The 19,350-nt window shown below is 35.8% G+C and overlaps 1 long non-coding RNA gene across 1 annotated transcript in view; it reads right to left on the reverse strand.

Moving 5' to 3' along the window:
- Nucleotides 1–17,678: 17,678 nt before the first annotated feature.
- The window catches only part of LOC131904583 (uncharacterized), a 37,439-nt gene continuing 35,767 nt past the window's right edge, over nucleotides 17,679–19,350 (reverse strand). Inside the window, exon 3 of the long non-coding RNA XR_009377766.1 lies at nucleotides 17,679–17,826. This is a non-coding gene — a long non-coding RNA (uncharacterized LOC131904583). The remainder of the gene's footprint in view (nucleotides 17,827–19,350) is intronic.

The following is a 19,350-nucleotide window of genomic DNA, read 5'->3' on the forward strand; positions in this document are numbered from 1 at the left end:
CATCTTTGTGTTACAGTGGCAATTCTTAAACTTTTTGTTTGGTTAAGGTTCCATTCATTATTAAAACCAATTTTATCTAATATAAAACTTCACTTTTCCACTTACTCAGACCTAGGTCCCTCCCCTTTCCTACTAGCCTAGTTAGTGTATAGAGTGGAGTTTTTCCCTTCTCAGCACACTCCTTGACCTATCATTAGCACAGCTACTCCCTCCATCCTTCATGACAATTGATGCATGACTTGGACTTGTCATTTTCATTTTCCATACCTTCTCCATTTTCTGTGCTTAGCCCACATCTCATGCCTCTCACTCTTCTCTCAGTTCCAGAATGATGCAGGTTTTTTGTTTTGTTTATTTGTTTTGCAGTAGCTTATCTGTATTTCTGCATGATTATTTCTGAGAAGATTTCAACCTGGTATAGGTTTAAAGCCATTCATAGGCACATCACACCCAAATATATTTCCCCATGATATCTTAGTTTACTGAACTAGGGTTATATAGTGTTAGTTCACACTGAAAATAGGCACATTAGAAATAATTCTTGCTTTCCTTCTTATTCCCATTATGCCACCCTCCAGAACAACTGCTCTTCTTATAGAACATGAAACCCAAGGCTAAGTCATACCTCGGACCTTAGTTTTGTTCCTTGTATCCGCCATTTTAATATTTTCTTTAGCTCTATCTTCATATCCACCTAGAATTTGACTACTATTATCAACATTTCATCGTTCTCACCATGTCCCCTGTTCCCAGTTTAGAACACACCAAACTCCCATCTCTATTGCACTGTGTGCAGGCTGACAAGATCCTGTCCTCCAAGGAGGTTCACAAGGAAATTTCCTCACTGTCATCCATTTTTTTTTCACTTTGATATGCTTCCTCAAACTATGCAAAGCAGACGTGCCCAGGACATCTCTCTGAATCTTGGGTTTTATTTCCTCTTGCTCAGTTACTAAGTGAAGAACACTGAGGTTTAAACTGCAGCAAGATTTGAGAGGCTGTTTTTCCAGCTTCCTAGGCATGGGAAGGCAGTAACAGCATTGTGAGTGATGACAGATGACATCTTGATTCTAGCTTTCTGATTCCTGTGCTATAGACGCTAGGCTAGAGTTCATGCCTCTAATCACTCTGAGGAATTTGTAAGTTCTTAATTCTCTGCATCAAATGTATTCATGCTTAAAATAGCTAGACTCATTTTCAGTTTTCGACACTGATAGAAGTTTTAACTGGCATTTTTATTTTCACTCTTGTTCCTTGAAGTAATTTCTTTACATGGCAACCAGAAAGATCAAGTTGTCTCACGACTCTATTTAATGTCCTCCAATTATCTCCCATCTCATTTAAAATTAACTCCATATTCTTTAATATAGCAAATACATCTACTCAGTATCAGCTTGGCAGTTCCCTTTCATATAGTTTAAAGGAGATTTAGTTATTTTGTAGGGGTGTGACTGATGGTATACATGTATTTGTGCTTCATGCATGTCTAGTGCCCACAGAGGCCAGAAGAAAGTGTCATATCTCCCAATACTGGAGCTATAGGCTATTATGAACGGCTAGATGGGCATGGGCACCAAGTCAAGGCCCTCTGTAAAAACAGCAAATGCTGTTGGTGACTGATCAATCTCGACAGTATATCTGATGACATTTGCTGTCCTCTCCTTGGTCACTTTTCCCCCAGCCATTTTTTTTTTTATATTTCTCACTTTATAATTGTCCATTTTTTTTCTCATTGGCACTTTTAATGTTCTCCTCTTGGATTCTCTGCATTCATGTCTGCCTTTATTTTATTCTTACTATATTGATTTTTATACACAAATGTTATATTGTAAAATTACATTTTATTTGCTGAATTTACATGATATATTTACTGCTTCATGACCACTTTCTCCCTGTCAGACTAAAAGTCTGAGGAAGATAGGGACTTTGTCTTATTTTCCCCTGAATTGAGAATGCCTGCAACATTTCCTAGTATTTAAAAAACAACAAAAGAGAGACAAGTAAATAAATGTCACCTGCTCTTACTAGAATAAATGGACAAAGAATAAATACATATAAGATGTGGACAAATATTAATCTTCTGAAAGTACATCTATTATACTTTGTCTACTACAGCTCCAAACTGTAAAATTTTCCCCCTCTTCACCTGGTTCAAATCCACCCACTGGAGTTTAATTGCTTTGAAACAAACTAAAGTTTCCATATTTTTCAGCTTCGTCACTTACAAGGTATTTAGTACGTGTCTGTTACTGATATATGTGAGAAAAGGATTCAGGAGGCAAAGGAATATTACAATAAATATTGCTTTGTGTGTTAGGAAGAACTACTCTGAGTCCGTTGCTTGACTCACATCTGACTTCTACCACATGACTACCTCTTCTGGAGCGCAGCCCAATGCTGGAAGCACTCCTTGTGGGGCCAGAGTCTCGAGCTCTTAGTGAAGTCATTAAGGGCTTCCAGGGAGCAGTGCAAGAGGAAAGGCTGTAGGGTCAAGCATGAGATGACTACTTTATGTGGAAATTGAGAAATGCTGCAAGATGTAAACATATAATGTACACTTTAAAATACCCAGAGATAGTTATTGCTGCTGTGTGAGCAGGAAAGAATGTGCTCTTAAAGTATTGTGATCTTACTAAAAGCAAGGCCAGCACAGGTCTTTGGCCTGTTCGAACCCCAGTTTATTTTTCATGATAGCTTCAAAAATAAGTTGTTGGACTTTTTTAGGCTAATGCCATTCAGGTCACACTTCTTTTGTTGTTTTTATTGCTGCTGGTTTCATTGAACAAGGATTCCTTAAAATACTGTTTCTTACCCTGTGCCTACATTTGCAGTCTGTTCAAGCTTACAAGAAAGGAAATATGTAAAAGTGATTAAAATGATTCCTAATTTAGGAATGCAAGTTAAGTATTAAGAATGAATTTGTGCTCCAAGTAATACAAATAGAATCCTCTTAATATTTTATTTTTCCAATCTAAATCTCACTTAGTTTTAAGTATAAGGAACATGTACACGCCCTTAAATTACGACTATGAGTCTTTTGCTTCAGCTACTACAGGATGTTGCTGAATTCTGAAAAGGGATTATGACCACAGTGGCAAAACTCTTCAGCTAGTGCATTAACAAACTACTCAACATTGTCTTGGTCAAAAATTAGATAATGGCTGTGGGCTTACATCTTCAAATGGACAAAACTACAGCCATTTTCTAAAGATCAGTTCCACCATTTTTGGGGGGAGCATGCAAGCTTGTCCTGATGCCCTGCTTCTGAAATCAGCTGACAACTTTTGAAATGAAACCTCTATGACTAGCAAACATCTCTGTAAAAATGAAGTCAGTAGGAGCAAACTTTTGGAAAGGTCTGCATTTGTACCATTGTAAGAAAAGATTTTATGTTTGTTGTCACCCAATCCCTAGTGTTAGCTTTAAATCAAAATCCTCCCAATGCATGTGATCTTGGAAGCCTTTAGAGTTTGGGGTCATTAAGGGTCAGTCTGGTGAGTTTGATTATATTTCTTTTGGAAATATAATTTGGCTTTATCTCATTTTCAGTTTTGCTTTTTCCCATGAGCTAGTTCAGAGGGCAAAGGCACTTGGGCAACATTTCTCCCCCTTTTAATTCACAACTAAGTGTGTGTTCTATAAGTATATAGTTCCATAAAAGTGTTTGCAAATGAATATACCCGAATATCAAAGACCTTAAGCAAGTTATAGAATATTTTCATTAATCCTGGGAGCTCCTTTGTGCCCTGTTTCAATGATCCTCAACCCTTGGCAGCTCTCACATCAATTTTCATCAAAGTTTTCACTGGTCTTAAACTTTAAAATAAACACAAACAATATGAATTTGTTTGTGACTAGCTTTTGGGAGGTTATCCTATTTACACTTTTAAAATAAAACTTCTTCATCATTTTGCCAATCATTGAACTAGGTATCTTACTCTACTATGCGTTTAAAGTGCATTTGCTAAATTTGAATTCAAATGTTCTACAGTTTTTCTTTTGTGAGAATCTTACATTAGTCAATACTGGGTAATTCCTTTTGTAAAGACATATATGCTCTTTCTGTCTTATTTTTATTGCTATCATCAAAAAGTCATCTATAAAATTTAGATTTTTCAAAATGCTGTCCCTCCAGGGAATGATTTAAAATTTTGAATATGGTCTCTCCCTTATCTAGGTTTGCCTTTAGATCTTGTACCTTTTCTCCATATATTTTGACACTTATAATTTTTATATCTCTGAATCAAATGCCTATTTATGAATGTTTGTATTTTCTGTAGTAATATCTTTAGCATTTAAGTTAAATTTGTCTAGTATTAATAGAACCATAGCTTATTTCCTGTATTTATTTTATGTGCATTATCCTTCAATCATTCATTTTCCTTTCAAGCTATGTTTTTACCAGACATATGAAAATATTTTTAATTTACATTTGTTTAGAATTTTTCATATGTGTACTACATTTACTTTATTTCCATTCCCCCTTTGCTTCCAGGTCCCAACTTCCTGTTCCACAATACTTTCTTTTATTTTAATTATCTTTGTTACACACACACACACACACACACACACACACACACACACACACCCTTTTGAGTCCATTGAGTGTTCTTCATATGTATAGGTGCTTAGGTCTGACTACTTGGAATCAGATATTATCAGTTTATCTCTGGAAAAAAACCTGATTCTCCTCTCAGTAGTCATTAATTGCCTATAACATCTCATCTAGATGTGGGGCCTTCTCTGACATTTCCCCCATCCACTTTGGTATGCCAACGGGTGTGGCCACTGTACAGGTCTTGTGCAGGCGCCCAAATTGCTGGGAATTTATGGAAACATCTTCCTTATATATAGGATAAAATATTTTACAGCACATATCCTGGTCTGATATTTACATTCTATCTGCCCTGTTTTTTTAATGTTCCTTGATCCTTAAGTGTAGTGATTGTGTTGTACATGTATCGATGGAGTATTTGGCACTCAGCAGTCAGTTTCCTGCATTTTGACCTATTTTGGATTTCTGTAGTAATCTTTATCTTCTACAAAATAAAGCTTCTTTAATGAAGAGTGAGAGCTCTTCTTATGTCTCTACATTCAGAGCTAGGATGCACAAATATAGTATTTGTCTTTGAGTTACTCAGTGCATTTTATACTTCCACTCATTTACATGAAAGATTCATGACTTTATTTTTCTTTACAGTTAAATGAATCTAAATGTTTATATATACCATACTTTCCTTATTAATTCATAACTTAGAGAACATTTAGTTTGTTTCTGTTTCTTAGCTATTGCAAACAGAACAGCCATGAACACAAATGAGCAAATGTCTGGGCAGGAGGACATAGAGTCCTTTGGACATGTGTTGAGGGGTATAGCAAGGTCCAATGGTAGGTCTACTTTAAGCGTTTGGATATTCTCTACACTGATGTCCATTGTAGCTGCACAAGTTTGTCATCCAATCTCGAGAAATAATGTTACCCTTTTTTTACATTCTCACCAGAGTTTGTTATCAGTTGTCTTTCTGACATTAGTCTATCTGTCTATCTATCTATCTATCTATCTATCTATCTATCTATCTATCTATCATCTATCTATCTATCTATCTATCTATCTATCTATCTATCTATCTATCTATCTTTTTACCATCTATCTATTTATTCTTCTCTCATACACCCCATCCTGACCACAGTTTCCTTTCCCTCCACTCCTCCATTTCCCTCCCAGGGATGTTAACTGAATACAGCATACCCAGTTACAATAAAACTAGGCACAAACTCTCATATCAAGGTTGGATGAAGCAACCAAGTTGGAGAAAAGGGTACTGAGAGCAATAGAAAGACAGGGCAATATGAAATCTCAAAGTTGTTTTAATTTACACTTTTCTAATTACTCTGAATGTTAAATACTTGGTGGCATATTTCTTAACCATTTTAATTTCTTCTTTTAAGAGCTCTTCATTAAAATCTGTAGTCTATTATTTATTTGGGTTATTTGCTTTCTTGATTCTTTGTTTTATGAATTCTTTGTATATTTCAAGTAATAATCCTCTATCAGATACACAGCTGGTAAAGTTTCCCATTCTGTGGACTTCTTGCTAACTCCATGAATTGTTTTCTTAAATGTATAAAAGGTCTTTTGTTGTTGTTGTTGTTGTTTTGTTTTGTTTTGTTTTGTTTCGAGACAAGGTTTCTCTGTGTAGCTTTGCGCCTTTCCTGGAACTCACTTGGTAGCCCAGGCTGGCCTTGAACTCACAGCGATCCACCTGGCTCTAACTCCTGAGTGCTGGGATTAAAGGCGAGGGCCACTAATGCCCAGCTTTTTATAGTTTTACAAAGTTCCATTTACTAATTTTTGTTTTTTCTTTCTATGTGAATGGAGTTCTACTTAGAAAGTCTTTTCCTGCACCTGTATCTTATAAGGTACTGCCTATATTTCCTAGCAATTACAGGGTTACAGGTTTCATATTGATGTCCCTTGCCTTTTTTACTTGAACTTGTACGAAGTGATAGATAGTTATACATGCAGAAGTAGGCTTGAGAGTGTCCATGATCCATTCGTTCCTTTCTTTACCCTGTGTGTCTTTACTGATAATACTCACTCATCTGTAAAGTAATTATCAACATTATGTCGTTGGGGTGTTTCAACTGGATGTTTGCTTGATTGTTTAATTGGTTTCTATGTTTTTTCTTTAAATCCTTTTGTGTTTCATTTTTTGTACTGTATCTTCAGTATTTTCTGTATTCATCCTTTAGTCACTGGGAATCTCTCTCTCTTTTTCTCTCTTGTCTTACTTCAAAAATACAACATGTTATCAACCTATCACATTAACAGAGTTCATATTTATTGCTTCCATAAAATATAAATAGTATTCAAATGAAATCAATCCTTACCTTATTATTTTTTACTTTTATCTAATAACTAATTTAAATGCAAATGGTAAATTCCACATTTTATTATTTTGTCTTAAATGTTCAAATAACCTTTAAAAGGATTAAGAAAAACTAGAACGGGCAGCATGGGCACATACCTTTAATTCCAGTACTCAGGAGGCAGAGCCAGGCAGATCTCTGTGAGTTCAAGGTCAACCTGCTCTAGAGAGTGAGATCGAGGACAGACACCAAAACTACACAGAAAAACCCCATCTCAAAAAAAAAAAGAGAGAGAGTGAGAGTGAGTGAGTGAGAGAGAGAGAGAGAGAGAGAGAGAGAGAGAGAGAGAGAGAGAGAGAGAGAGACTGTTCTCTTACAGGTGAGCACTGAACTACTGTAGGGCTGCTTTAGCTATTCAAATCTTAATATGGAAGTTTTCTGTCCATTATAAATGTCTTGATCAGTGATTCTGTTTACCAATGTCCCTCTCATGAACATTCAGGACACAATTTGAGTTATGAAGTAAAAAAAAATTTTTCTTAAAAACAGAAAAATATTTTTCTTTACACTGATATGTATATGAATTATCTTGCTCTTCATTTTACTCAGGACATCAGAACTAAACTTAAAGAACTGTCTGAGGACCTGAATTGGATTATCATGGGTGTGTAACATAATACCAAACTATTTTTTCTTTACTTGTTAATGTTCTTTACATTTTATTGTGTGTTTTTAAAGCAGACAGTATAGAAATTAGATATAAATAGATGTAGGTATTTTGTGAATCATTCTGTTTGGCAGCAATGGCATAAACCACAGGAGTATATATTTTGTGTTTGTGTTCAAATTCTTCCAATTGGCAGAAACAAGGTTAACATAGAGACTTTCTCAAGCTTCAGTCTCCATACCCTAAGCTGATGGAAGATGTCTGATCTATAGTTACAGGTATGTAAAAGTTAAGGAAGCTAATTGTTGGAAGGTAAATCAACCCATCCATATGAGTCACAAGCACATAGAAAACAGCTGAGTTTTATTGTCATCTCTGATACCTGGTATACAAGAGAATGGTGTTGAAAAGCCAGTTACGAGAACATCAAAATGACCCTCAATGGACCAGTCACAGGCACCTCTATAACAACATTAAGAAACACCATACTCCCTTTGCTGATTTTTTGTGTGTTTTGCCTGTTATTATGACTATGCAATCCGAACCCACTAAGAAAAAGTTGATGGAACATAAATAGGAAAAGTTATGTGAATCATAGCTCAGAAAGTGAGATTTAATTTAAATTACAACTGACAAAATAAGAGAAATGATATAGTTCCTTGGTTTTTAAATTTTACCCATTTTTCTAAAATGCTAATGCATATGCACTTAATGCCTAGCATGGGAAAAGCATTCAAAATAATACCCTTAATTGTTTTGGTCTTAAATATCGTTTGGTTATGTATTATGGTTTTCATCTTTGTTTTTATGGGTTTTCTATGTAAACAAACGTGTGCATCTCAGTGTCCAGATGTGTCCCTTGTGCTTTTTCTTTGGCTCCTGTTTTTCCTTTAAGTTATTTATTTATCTTATTATTATTATTTTAGAATGCTTGTTTTCTAATGAGAGAAGAAGAATGGGTGTGGATTTGGGTCCATGGGGAAGTGTGGAAGATCTGGGAGGAGTTTGGGGGAGGGGAAATAGTAACCAGAATGTATTAAATGAAAAGTATCTATTTTCAATTTTACAAAAAAGGAAAAAATGATGCCCTAAACACAGATCTATCCTTAGTTTTCATCCATTAGAAGTTAGATACATGCAAAGATATCTGGAGATCAAAGTCAATATAATCGACGACACAAATGCTTTACAAGAAATTTAGGACGTTTGAAGCAGGATGAAGTAATTTCTTGGGAAGTAGTCACATGGTGCCTCCCAGAAAAACCTGTATTTGAAGAAAACTAGGCTCTAACAACTAAGACACACCAAAGATAAAGCACTAACAGTCTGCTCATTTTCTTTTATGTTTGCTTTGTGAAGGAATAAAAGTAATGATATAAAGGATTAGTGGTAATAGTGGTAAACAAATATCTTCTACACTTTAGAGAGAAACTGTTGCAATGTCTTCCTGTGTAGTTACACATGTAGATTGGTCATTATATTTCTAAGCCTGGACTGTTTAATTATAACTACATTTATATAATTAGATTATAATAAACACTGACATAGCTCCCTGCTGACTTGGTTGTCACAAATACCCTATTTTTTTTTCTCCTTGACAACAAGCACTGCATCTATCCCACTGTTTACCGTGACTCCTCTCCAGATTTTCCATGGTGGTAGTTGGAAAAGGATTTAATTCTGTAGAGAGGCAATTTGCATTATTGAGGAAAAGAATCCAGTAACTAAGGGTGAAATAAAGGGCCTGCTGGCCAAAAAACTCCCTCACAACTCATCCTGTACTCCTAGAATGAATGACATGCTCGTTTATTTCTTTTGAAATACTTATTAGTCACAGCGGTAGGATTTTCCCAGAAGCAAGGAGCTGACCGATTCTTGTTGCAGTTTAATAGAACTCCTTGGCCTCAGGGATCACTCTTACTGGGGATTCCACTTGCACAGGTCCATGGTACACCAAGGCAGAAATCAAAGGTGAAGCCTGCCTTTGCCTGCCCAGGTCTACACAGGTGACCTATCAATAAAGCAGGAAAACCCTTCTGAAGTAGTACCAGTTCCTAGCTGACATAATGACCAACTGAAGTCCTCAGGGGGAAGAAGACACTGGGAAAGGTGTTTAAACTCTGCCTGACTTGTTCAGTAACTGAGGTAGTCAGTTGCTCTGCTTGGGAAATAATGGACATATAACACCCAGAAAGAGGCCTAAGCGTTTCTGTTTGGCTTTGTTAATAGAAAAATGAGAGCTTAGTAAGTTTAGCCGCTCGACATCTTACCATATGACACACATTATGAGTTAACAATTATCAGTCAAAGACCAATACAATGGTTTATGTGGACAAGAAAGAGGCAAAGTAGAGATTCTTCTTCCATGGTTGCATAGTGCCAGAGCTGTTGAGTCCAGGAGCTGTCTGGCAGGGTTGGAGGGCTTGCAAGGAGGCACTGAGAATCCATTGTGCAAGGTGTGAAGGTAAAGCCTGGGCTCCAGTGAGAACCACAAGATTTTGGAGATGACAGAACCCTGAGACATCCTCCAAGAAGAGCTTTATATGCAGGGAGTAGCACCAGGGCAACAGATAGTTGTATGTGGCAGCAGCAAAGCTGCATGTGTGAAGTCATCTAGGTCCTGTAAAACTGAAGCCCTATATGCTGGACATGAAGCTATGGGATTTGGTGTATGCTCTCCTGGCTTTCATCTTGCTTTGGTCCAATCTTTCCTTACTATGACCCATTTTTTTTTTCCCTCTAGAAACCAAAATGTGTGTCCTGTTCCATTCTATGCTATGCTGGAAGTTTTTCCTTTGTTTTCTGTTTTTTGTTTGTTTGTTTGTTTCATTTTGTTTTGTTTTTGTTTTTTAGCAGAAGGTCAAATTTAAGAAATTGTCTTGAGTCTCTGAAGAGACTTCAGACTATTGGATTTTTGAATACTATTCAGGTAATAAAGAATATTGGAACTTTTAAAGTTGGACATATTTTGCATCATGAGATGGTCTTGAGCCTATGAAAGAGCCAGAAAGTGATGATTTGAACAAGAAATGTCCCACATAAGCTTATATATTTGAATACTTGGTCTTCAATTAGTGACACATTTTATGAATCATAAGCTAACATATACCTTTTCATCCCTGAGTGGTTTACGTTGAGGGTGTTTTATCACAGTAATAGAAAAGAAACCATTATAGCTCTGATCTTCCTGGAACATGAGGAGATTCTCCCCAGCCATCCTTGAGCCCTCAGATGCTATAAGGGATGATTTCATTCCCCAAGACTCTTAGGGTTCTGCTGTGGCTCTGGACTCTCTGACCTCCCACTACTGCAGATAGGACTTTGAGTTATCCAACTGCTGAGCTTCTGCATATGAAATGTGTTCCTTGGCCACAGGCTATCCCACTACTCATATTGCAGCAACCCAGCCCCTTCATTTTCAGATTCCTTTATGGTGTGAAGATGAAGGTCTATGAAGAATCAAAATCTTTACTAATTCATTTTTTGCTGTCTATAAAGAACTATAAAGCTGTTGGAATACAAACAGCTCGCTATATTTTTACTTGTTAAATTAATCAAACTTTAGACTTGACTTCATCTTGTATGGTCTTGATATTTTTTTCGTTATTTTACATGCAAATTCTTCTTTCATAATTAATTCTCCTCTGTTTAACATGTGCAGTTAATTATCTAGAAATGTGTTTTCAAAAATGAAGAGATGGCTCAGCACTTAAGCGTACTAGCTGTTCTTATACAGGACCTGCATTTAGTTCCCAGCAGGCATATTGTTGCCTACAATTGTCTGTAACTTTAGTTCCAAGAAATCTGGTGCTCTGTACTGTCCTCATAGGTACCAGCCATATACACAGTGTGCTTACATACATGCAAGCAAAACACATACATAGACAAAATAAAAATAAATAAATGCTTTGTTTTTTTTTAAATTTTAATTTCAGGATATTCAGATGGGTCAGTTGTAAGGATATTTGTCCTACAAGCTTGAAAACTGAAGTATGATTCTTGAACTCCATAGTAGTAGGAGAGAAACAAATCCTACCAATTGTTCTCTGACCTAAAGAGGCAAACCACGATATTCGAATGTCCCTCTCTATCTCTCCTTCTCACATACGAACACATACAATAGTAATTTTTTTAAACAAAACTTTATTTTCCTACTGAACTTAAAACTATTCAAGGAAAGTAACTGTATAAGTCACACTTACTCCAGAAATTGAGTATAATTGACAAAGTTTAGTAGTAATGCTCCCTAAATAAATAGATGAATGAATGAGTCCTTTATTTGTGGATCAAAGTAGATCTGTATTAGAACATGAAATAAGCAATATTCTATTAGAGATCAATGATGTTATAACATTACAGATATTTGAATCTCTTTTCAGTATTATAAAGAGAAAATTTTAAAGCCAAAATATTGAACAATTTCTTATAACTAAGGAAGACCTTGAAGATTTGACATTAATTTTGTTTCAGAACTGCCATGCTATCAGCTATTTATGCGACATTTTAATTTTCATCTTTTTAAAATGATGAAAGTATAACTAAGCTGTATCATTTTTCAACAAATATTTATTGTATATTCACTAAGAATCATGCACTTTTGTAAATTATCAGGCTATCATAATGCATAAGACATGTAAAAGTCCCTGATCACATGAGTCTTAGATTTTCTTTCTCACTTTTCAGTTAATTAGAGCTTGCTTCTTTAGCCTTAATGTGCACAAGAACCATTCAACGTTCTGATCAAGTCCTGATTCTGAAGTGGACCCTGACACTGGGCATCCTTATCAAACCTCATGCTGATGCTGATGTATTGATGAATAATGATCTGCTACCCACATTCTGAGGAATACTATCAGATTTAGAATATCCCCAATTTTGCAACTAATGGGTCTCAGTGTTAGGATCTCTCTCCCTTATAAATTGACTAGTATGCTATTCCCTTCTCTTGTCATGCCATTTTATTGTTCTCCTTTGTGTCTTTTCTTATTCACAATCAGTTGCCTTAATCCTCTGACAGTACCATCTCTCTAATTCCAAACACTCCTGTTGGATTTGCATTGGAAGGGATTCTGGCTGTTATTTACTTCACTGCCCTGAATTTCAAATGCAAGCATTAAATTTTTCAGAAAAAATTTCATCTCTCAAAATCTTATATTAAATTTACAGCTACTTTAAGGACAGAGAAGTTTGCACAGTCAGTGTACCATTTCAGTAAACATTTTTATTGTTTCTATGAAAAAAAATTCTCTTTCAAAATTGACCCACCTCATTCCATTGATGTCAGTGTAATTGTTTTCAATTAAATACACTCACTTCTAGCTTCTTCTGGACCATTTTTTCTTTTCTTTTCTTTTCTTTTCTTTTTTTTTTTTTTTGATATGTGTGAATTCAATTCATAATCCCTATTCTTTTTCTCCAATTTAGGACTGCTTCTTAAGGGGTGTGTTTGACATCCAAACAGTGAGTCATTGTGCTCTATCCATGCTAGCACTGGTCCCTTTGTCTTCATACCCATCCCTACAAACATCAGCAACACACTCTATTTGCCTTTACTGAGAAACACTGATCCCTCACTAAACAATGTGCATGAATCATTATCTTCAAGAGTTATTTTTCTTTGTTTCAAAGACCTACAACATTATTAAGACAGAAAGAATCTGACCCATAGTTCCAGAAATGTTTTTGCATGCACTGAGCTGGCCCTGTACAGAACATGGAGATTAGAACCAAAGCAGACTCAGTAAGATTGCAGAACTGAAATTAAAACTCAAGTTCTCTCTACCTTCTAATTTTCTAAGACATTTTTCTTTTCATTCTTGGTTCTTTCAGTTGAGAGAAGGCAACGTGTGGTACTTCTTTCCTGTATTGGAAAATCAGCCACTTACATTATTTTTTATGTTTCCCACATCACTCCTATTTCCTTTTCTGGGTACGCTGATATGATCTAACTTCTAGTGAAGGAAACTCAATGAAGCTCTTATTCTTGTTCCATAACTTTTAAGACAAGCCTTATATAATGCCTCAAAGCATTTTAATTTTAGTACAGTCATTAATCCAATTTCTATGAAATGAAAGCCTTATTTTAAGCTAAGAAACAACATCTCATGTCTTAATAATTTTTGAAACAATTATAATTCTGATTATATGATGGTAGGGCCACATAATAAGGAATAAAGGGAATGCTTACAATTTGGACTTAAAAACTCCACAATTTATAGAATATTTTAATTATCTCCTGTTTTTAGTATCTGCTAGCAGCTATCTTACACTATTTTGTAATTCTTTGCAAGGATTTTCTTGACCAAGATGTGTCTGAAGCCAACTGCTACTTAGCACAGGAACCACAATTGCTACACCCAGAATAAAGTTCCGTCCCAGCTCAAGGTCAGCCCAACACTCCACAGACATAGGATTGAGTGCAATATGCTTTGGATGTCAGAAAATACTATCTCTATTCAGTTTCTTATTGGAGGGGAAGACTGAGGGCTTCTGGCCAACTTCTCACAGAGATTTTGGCTCCAGAGGGGAATGACCTCCAACTGGCAAGCAGGTGACAACACAGCTATCTCTCAAGCTCCCAGCCTACTCCTCAGGCTATCTAAGCCCGCCTGAATAAAAGAACTTTCCTCAGCACAGTCCCTGTCATGAACCCATGGAAGCCATACACACAGAATGTGTCAAAGGACAGTAGGACCAAAAGGACAAAGAAGAAATGAGGTGTTTTTTAACATAGATCGAGAAAGGAGATTTCAAAAGAGGAGCTGGGGAAAGATCATTAAAGACTGACTGTTGTCTCACATGTACCTCGCTTTGCCTCTGAGCGTACAAATAAATACACACAGATCAGTAATGGCCACTACGTAATATTAGGCTCTTTAAAAAAAATGTTACCTTTTTAAATTGCCAGCATAATTAGATTAATTTACAAGAATTTTTAGTGTCTGACAAAAATGGCCCAGAGAACATTTTAATACAATATTATTTTTAAATCTTTGAGAATTTTATGCATGTATACGACATGTTGCATGAATCTTAAATGGTCTTATAATAAAAAACCCAGAGTAAGATACTGGGGTAAATGCTGAAAGATCAGAGGAAACAAGCCACAGCCACTTCTCACCTCACCAGCACCTCAGCCAATTCTGTCTCCAGGAATCCTCAGACTGAATGCCTCTGAGTCCTCAGCTGAAAGGTTGTCAAGTTTCTGTCTGCTCACCCTTATATACCTTTCTCTGTCCAGTCATTTCACTTCCTATTTCAACTTTCCTAGTGCTGGGATGAATAGGGTGTGTGCTTCCCAAATACCGGGGTTAAAGGTGTGTGCCACCACTGTCTGGCTCTGTTTCTCTCCTAGACTGGATCAATCTCATATAGCCCAGTGTGGCCTTGAACTCACAGAGATTCAGACAGATATCTGTCTCTCAAATGCTAGGATTAAAGGTGTGTGCCATCACTGCTTGACCTCTATGTTTATTTAACTCTATGGCTGGCTCTGTCCTCTGATCTTTAGACAAGCTTTATTTCTTAGATTACAAACATCACCACACAATGTATTTTGATCATATTCACCTCTCATTCCTCCCCTAACTCCTTCGTCATCTATTTCCCAAAGTACCACCTCCTCAACTATGTTCTTTAAAAAGAAGTAACTAAAGGAGTCAAATTTGTGCTGTCATAGTTACTTTGATTTACATAATTTAAATATCATTGACTATAATTGCTATTTTGTTGTTGTTGTCATAAAGCACCAGAATGCATTGTTCTTCCTGACTGAGATGTAATATACAAAAAGTGAAGCAAAGAAATATTGCCTATTAAAAACCCACTTTACCTCACTGGGTAAGGGCTTCTGACCTGACATCATGAATGCATTCAAAAATTCCAAATTTCCGGGTTGGGGATTTAGCTCAGTGGTAGAGTGCTTGCCTAGCAAGCACAAGGCCCTGGGTTTGGTCCTCAGCTCCGAGGGGGAAAAAAAATGCCCTGGAGGAGGTGGGAATGGGGAATGAGCTGGGGGGAAGATGAGGGGGGCGGGAGGTGGGAGAACAAGGGAATCCATGGCTGATATGTAGAACTGAATTGTATTGCAAAATTAAAAAAAAAATCCAAATTTCGTGTTTAAGGATGTGAGGTGAGGGAAGGAAGGAGGGCTTTACTGATGTCATCATGTGTCTGGAGCAAAGGTCCACATCTTTCATCGGATTTTGTTACTCTTTAGTTAAGGACCCCAATATAAGGATAAGAGTTTTCAGGATGAGCTGTTTTCTGCAGCGGTGAACAGATCTATCATATTTGTCAGTCTCTTAGAATGTCCCTTCTCCAAAAAATGTTTCTTAAAATTTTTATTCCATTAAAAATAAAGGTAAAAACATACTGGCACTGTTTTCTTTATTCTAATTAGTCATGTTTTATTTGTACCTAAGATGGTTAACTGGTAGTAATCTATGTTCTTGTTAATACATTTTGCAGGTAACTAATTTTGACTACACTGCAAAATTAATAGTTAAAAGCAATCTTTGCCTTTAAGGAGGCACAGAATTTATATTTCTCATAATTATGAATTCATTGCTGTCATTAACAGTAACAAAAAATAACAAAATTTAAAATACACTATTTTAAAAAGTGCTTTCATTTGATTCTACACATTTTGGGAAAATGTGTGTGTGTGTGTGTGTGTGTGTGTGTATTTGTGTGTGTGTGTGTGTGTGTGTGTGTGTGTCTATCTGGCAAAATAGCAGTGATGAATCATATGCCAGATAATTTGCTACTAGAATTCTAGGATGAGATCCTTGGTGTCAATAAGAAAAATGTAAACAATGTGTTTTTGCTACTTTACATATATAACTGATGACTTTGGAATATTTAAAACATAGCTGGATGTCTGTTGCACAAAGAGAGATGTGAAGTAAATCAATCCAAGAGTATTTTCTAGAAAATAGATGATCTAAGGAACAATTTAGGCATATAAATGTCTATGTAATACAATGCTTTTGTCTAATAGTTCCTTTATCATACTTTTCAATAGTGTTCACTGTTAATTATATAAATATAATTATATATATATATAAATCATTGTTAATTACATGTAACTAATTATATATATATAATATCTAATATATTATACATTATATGTAACATACAACAAATATATATAATATATTTATATATGTCTAAATACATATATAATTTGACCATTCTTTTTAGCAGATCAAAAGCATTCTATAAAGTGGCAAGTCTGTTGTTCATTTACTAAAAAATAAATATGTATTATGCTACCAATATTCCAGACTCTGAAAAATCATTGGGATATAGTGATGAAGAAACATAAGTTCTTATCCAAAGAGTTTTCATTTTAGAATTTGAATCCATTATATTTAAAACTTTTTCCATTATATAAGCTCAATGTGGCCTGAAAATTCTGATTCTTTCATTAAAAATTTTGTACTTAATACAGAATAACATAACAACTCCAAATATGTTTGCTAAAGGTTTTACAAACAGCAAACACATGCAACCATAAGGTCTTATGAAAGTGTATAAATGGAGTTCATATTTAGTAATCTATAGGTTTCTCCTTGGCCTTCTGATTGGAAGAATAAAAAGAAAAACTAAAGAAGGAAGGAAAGAATGTAGGGAGAGAGAGGGGGACGAAAGGACAGAGGGAAGGAGGGAGGAAAGATGGAAGTTACCTCAGGAATTAACTACATAGAAAAGCTGATCTAGGAATCTAAGGTAAGCATACACTAGTAATCGAGAAGATAGTCAATACTCAACTGAGACAACCCAAGGAAACAGAGCAAGGGTTGACAGGACACTTGATCAAGTGGATAAAAGGGATTTAGTGAAAATGGAATGAGCAGTTTCCAAGCCTACAGAGAAGATTATGATTATAGAGATTCAAGTGTCTATCATTTACAATAATGCTTGATTAGGGGCTTGTCTCCAGGTCCCAACTAAAGGAACGCTGATAAATGATAATGGAGACTTCTACCCCAATACATTCTGAAATATCTCACTAATTGCTTCCTTAGCTCTATTCTCTCCCCACTTTAATCCATGCTACTTAATGCTTGCTAAAACCTTCTCAATGGGTCTAGTAGCAAAGAAGCATTGTGGGAAAAATTACACAGAACACAATGAGGAATGATAACACTGAAGTCTTCATAGCTCTTTTCTTTTGCAAGGACTTATGGTGATCCATATTCATCACATCTAAATTCCTCTAATTGTTCTCCAGCTTTACAGAGAGTTTGGATAAAGACTGACCAGTACTAGTGGTTCATGGCCACCTGCAGAAACAGAAAATCAAAAAGAGAGAGATGTTATCTTCCTTATAATATGAAGGATAAAAATGGCTTTTAGATTTTTGTTTGTGAATCAATATTCACTGCACAGATACAATTTTTCAGTCACTTTGTGTGTGTGGTGGTGGTGGTTGAGGATGTTGCCTAAATGTATGTCTACACAATGTGCATTTCTGGTGCCCAAATGGTGACCGCAAGAGAGTGTCAGATCCCATGGGACTAGAATTATACACAGTTGTTAGCTGCTATGTGAGTGCTAGGAATTGAACCCAGATCCCCTAGAAGAGTTGTCAGCGTTCTTACCCATCACTTCAGCCCCAATACCTGCTTCTTTATTTGGGACATCAACTTATTAATGAACAGAATAGTTTAGGAATATTTTGCCTGTAACAATTGTATACATTTTCTTGAAAAGAAAAAAAGTACTCTCTTGAAATTTTCAATGTCCTCTAGAAATTTGACAATTGATTATCTGAACGATGTTGTCAAAGTATTTTCTGTCTCCCAGAATTCAGAGCATAACTAGGGGACAGAAAATAGACAAAGTTGTATTTTAAAGTGAACGATACCTGCTGGAGTTCCCGATTCCTGCCAGGATTTAGTAATTTTAGTTAGATTTTCTTTGGAGTTCCCATGTTTTTTCTGCCTTCATAAAATGACATAGGAAAACTATTGGAGCCACATCTCAGTAAGAAGTGGGTCCAATCAAAGGTCAGTTCTCCCTGGAAGGCGCTGGGCCACTCTACTGAGATGACTAAATGCAGGCTTTTTCTTAATTTCCTTTTGCATCAGCATTTAACAGGATATGTAAAATCCTAATTACTGACTAGGGTAACATTATCTGCATTTATCCTTAGTTAAAAGATATTACTTTTGCTTATTTCAGGAGCCCTGACAGAAATTACCTACTGTATGCTCAATTATCCACCTCCCCACAGCAACACATTATTTTAATATAAACTTTTCACTGTAGTCAGCAACTATTGTGTATTTTCTTTAAATTGAGTTGTCAAATCTTATTATGAAATATAAAAGGAAATGGCTGAAACTCTTAGGGTTAGGCAGAGTCATTTTACTGTGGTTTGGCTTCTACATGCAGCATATTTTTATCCAGCATGCCTTAGCACAACCATGAGAAAATAAAAGAATCTATGGAATAAACAAAATCATTAAAATGAGAAATATGTCCTGGAGCTTAGCCAGCTTTAGCAAATTAAATGCAGATCTCTCTATATACTGACCTACTGTGCTATGTAAGAACTGTAAATATGCCCCTAATATATAGATTAATGTCTAAGTTAAAACAGTTTCAAGTTTCTTGCCTGATAACAAAACTCATTTTCATTGTGAATACCAAATGGGATTAAGCCAAAAACGATAGAAAAGTTGGTGTGTATATGTCTCTGTGTGTACGTGTGTGTGCACATGTGTGTACACATGTGCATGCATGTGTGTATGTGTGTCATTTAATATAAAACATGGGGTACAATATTTCAAGACTCTTATTGA

The sequence above is a fragment of the Peromyscus eremicus genome, chromosome 2 (assembly GCF_949786415.1).
Source record: "Peromyscus eremicus chromosome 2, PerEre_H2_v1, whole genome shotgun sequence".
NCBI lineage: Eukaryota > Metazoa > Chordata > Mammalia > Rodentia > Cricetidae > Peromyscus > Peromyscus eremicus.